The 3,543-nt window shown below is 34.3% G+C and overlaps 1 long non-coding RNA gene across 5 annotated transcripts; it reads left to right on the plus strand.

The window, feature by feature from the left end:
• The first annotated feature begins 554 nt into the window (after positions 1-554).
• Positions 555-2,453, plus strand: LOC122757403. 5 transcript variants are annotated; one of them, XR_006357433.1, is made up of 3 exons: positions 713-767; positions 827-2,115; positions 2,180-2,453. It is a non-coding gene; the product is annotated as an uncharacterized LOC122757403 (long non-coding RNA). The 5 variants fall into 5 exon arrangements; XR_006357434.1 differs by having other exon boundaries at positions 722-775; XR_006357432.1 differs by having other exon boundaries at positions 555-2,115.
• The last annotated feature ends 1,090 nt before the right edge of the window (positions 2,454-3,543 follow it).

Below are 3,543 nucleotides of genomic sequence, written 5' to 3' on the forward strand. Positions count from 1 at the left end.
ATTTCGAATTTTGAATTTTTTATTTATTTTTTGAACAGTCAGGTTTTAATCTTTTGATTTTTTTGAATTTTTGCAGATTTTTGATTTGAAATATTTTTCTTTTTGATTTGGAAAAAAACATTTTTTTTTGTTGATTTTTTTTTGTTTTTTGAATAGTTTTTTTTTTTTTGTTGAATAGTTTTTTTTTTTTTTTTTTTTTTGTTGAATAGTCAGGTCTGCTCGAGGCTGTTCCGTAGACTGACTGACTACATTTGTTTATTTACTTCTATACAGGACCGAAACTGTCACTGTTGTCAAGGCTACTGAGTATAAATGGAAATTTGAATCTTTAGGGAAAAACCCGCGTTTTTCAAGTATTCGTCAAATTTTTTCAGTATTTTAAAGATCTACTGACCTACTCGTGGCGGAGACAAATCCAACAAATCAAAAACCATGAAAATTGGTCCAGCACATATCAAGTTATAAGTGTTTGGACACTTTTACACAACTCTCTTTTATATATATAGATATATTATTTCATTGAACACAAAGTTGTTATATATTCACAAGAACCCAACACAGCGTCCCCCAATCACTAGTACTCTAGTATGGGAGCGCTTAACTGGCGCCCGAGCAGGGACCTGAATTCTTCACGGAAGTAAAGGGAAATGGTGACGTGTCAATAATTCTATAAAAATACCTTATTAAAAAAGCAAGTACAAATAAATTTTTCCAATCCAATTGGGCATTTATTGGCAAAATTACGAAGTACTTCTGCGATTTGCAAAGTAATGAGGTGAAAGTCCTTGCCATAACATAATACAATAAATAATAACATAATTTCTAGCAAGTGTTGGTGCACTAGATAATTCTATAACATAAAAGAAATCGTGGCTAAATGGTGGTATTGGTAATACCTAGGTTCAAATCCGTGCCGAGACGAGTCTTAAAACGAAAATACAAGAAATTTGCAGGCATAATGGTGGTACGAGATTGATTCTCGTATCGAGGTTCAAATCCTTGCCGTAAGACAAATGTCATAAAAAATAAACGTCACAATTTCCACCTGTGTTGAATGATGGGTTTCCGTATAAATTAAAAGAAACCTAGTGGTCAAAGTTAAGTTTAAAGCACTAACTATATAACAAAATTAAAAGGCGGTTGTCTGGAAATCTCTAATCAACAAGCAAAGCATAAATATGCAAAAATAAAAACATGAATTGCAGAGACCTTCTATTCGATCGTGGAATAACCCTTACCCTAGTAGGTCTTAGAACCAAAGAGGAATACTTTGGGCTTCCCTTTCGGAAGAGAATAAGTCTGGCAACAATATATAAAAGAAAAAAGTAAAATAAATAAGTAAATGAAACGAAAGCAAGAGAGAGACCAGATGATTGTGGAACCACCCTCACCTAAGTAGGTCTTACACCAAAAAGGATCCTGAGGGCTTCCCAAGCCATATAAAATAATAAAAACTGTTTGCCGGTTCGGTAACAAAAGATAATACAACTAGTAATTGGTAATTCAGTAATTCTATAACAGACAACGCAATAACACACGTGGTAATACACACACGTAATTCAATACAATTAGTAATTCAATGAAATAATATAAAAGAAATAATATTCACGTCAACTATTTAAAAAAGGTGTTACGACCATGTGAGAGCATTACTAATATATTTATCTCCACAGAAAGCAATTCTACGAGACGATTATTTATATTTTCTTATCTCCACTGGAAACGGTAAATAGCAGCAGCTTGGAAACAATGAAAAGCTGATTTAATGTAGAAAATTAGATCGATAACATAGTAGGCATCGAATTGAATAGTAAGTAAGTTTTCCGACATTGAAATAATTTAGTTCGGAACGTTGCAAGGGCTGAGCGCGGCAATAACTGTGTTAGCCGATCAATTTTCGAGTCTTAAGGAAGATTTGAAGCAATTGAATAGGAAAGTGGATCGTTTGGAAAAGGAGGATACTAATCAGTCTCTCATAGAGGAACAAACCTCACTAGCCCGTCCACGTTCGGAGCTTGAATTAAATGAAATTTCGTCATTGCCGGATTGTGTTAAAGTGTTGCCCACATTTGAGGGAAACCCTTCACAATAAGCCTCGTGGGTAAACAGGATCGAGTCCATACTTGAAGATTATTCTATTATCAAGGAAAGACCTCTATATCGCTTAATCATTTTACAGATACGAGGAAAAGTAATTGGAAATGCCGATGTTTCACTGCCTTAAAGGCAAGCGAACAATGAGTCGTAGTATTGTCCGCATTAATACAATCATATAGAGATAGAGCTTTAGATGTTTTCATAAGGGGACTAAACGGTGACCGAGGATGTCAACAGTTAGCAAACCTAAAAATTTACCGGAAGCTTATGCCATTTGTGTGAATTTACAGAATATTTCATTAAGAAGTAATGGTGTACAAGGGACATATATGTCTCGTGGAATTAATGATTATCAAACTGGAAAAATTCTTCATAAATCAGACTTAAGAAAATAGGAAAAAAAAAGGAAAATGCACATTTAATTATATTGTAATAATCCTCTTTTAACTTTCTTGACTTCCTAGCACCCATAGCACATTTAATTATATTGCAATAATCTTCTTTAAGCTTCCTTAACTTCCTTAGCACCCATAGCATCCACAGCATTTTACACGTGGTATATCCATCCTAGTTTCGATCATTCATGGTAATAGGGATTTCCGAGATGCCAGAGGCAATGAAATAAATGCGCTTACAATGTTGGATGTATTGTCATAACCAGAAATGAATACTACTAATGTATGGAACTATGAATGCTTTGAATTAACTTGAAGGTGGATATCGATGGCCCTCTTTATGCTAATTTATGGACTCTGGAACTATCGACTATGGATAATAAATTTATATTGGATAAATATCATTATATTGGGCAATTTATATATATTTATATAGGATAATTATCATTATATTGGACAATTTATATTGGATGAATATCGTTATAATGGACATATGCACCCTGATCTGCGGGACGCAGATATTTAGATGGGGAAGAGTTAAGACTTTCGACAATCTAAGGAGGCTGGAGAGTCCAGTCAGACATTCAAGGGGAGAACCTAACCAGTTCAACAGATTTAGTTGAGTTTATATTCGGACTAGAGAGAGTTTAGACCTATTGTTCCAAATTATATAAAATATATTATTTCATTGAACACAAAGTTGTTATATATTCACAAGAACCCAACACAGCGTCCCCCAATCACTAGTACTCTAGTATGGGAGCGCTTAACTTATATAACGTGATTGGGATATTATTCCCCACGAAGGCAAAGAACAGACCAGTAACTTCATGTGTGATAAGAATGTTTCCACTGGCTATTGTAGAACTGATGAAATTTTTGTTTGTTCCTGTATCAATTAGAAACTGTAGACCGGCTCCATCCTTTGTGCCATAATTTATATATGGGACGCTGGAGAGGCTTCTGTCATAAAATTTACTTGACTTATGCCATTACTTGTCAGGACTTCTTCTTGTTCAAATGCTTCACCAGATTGAAGACTGTTTCCACA

Source organism: Drosophila mojavensis, unplaced genomic scaffold (assembly GCF_018153725.1).
Source record: "Drosophila mojavensis isolate 15081-1352.22 unplaced genomic scaffold, ASM1815372v1 contig_72, whole genome shotgun sequence".
Classification (NCBI taxonomy): Eukaryota; Metazoa; Arthropoda; class Insecta; order Diptera; family Drosophilidae; genus Drosophila; species Drosophila mojavensis.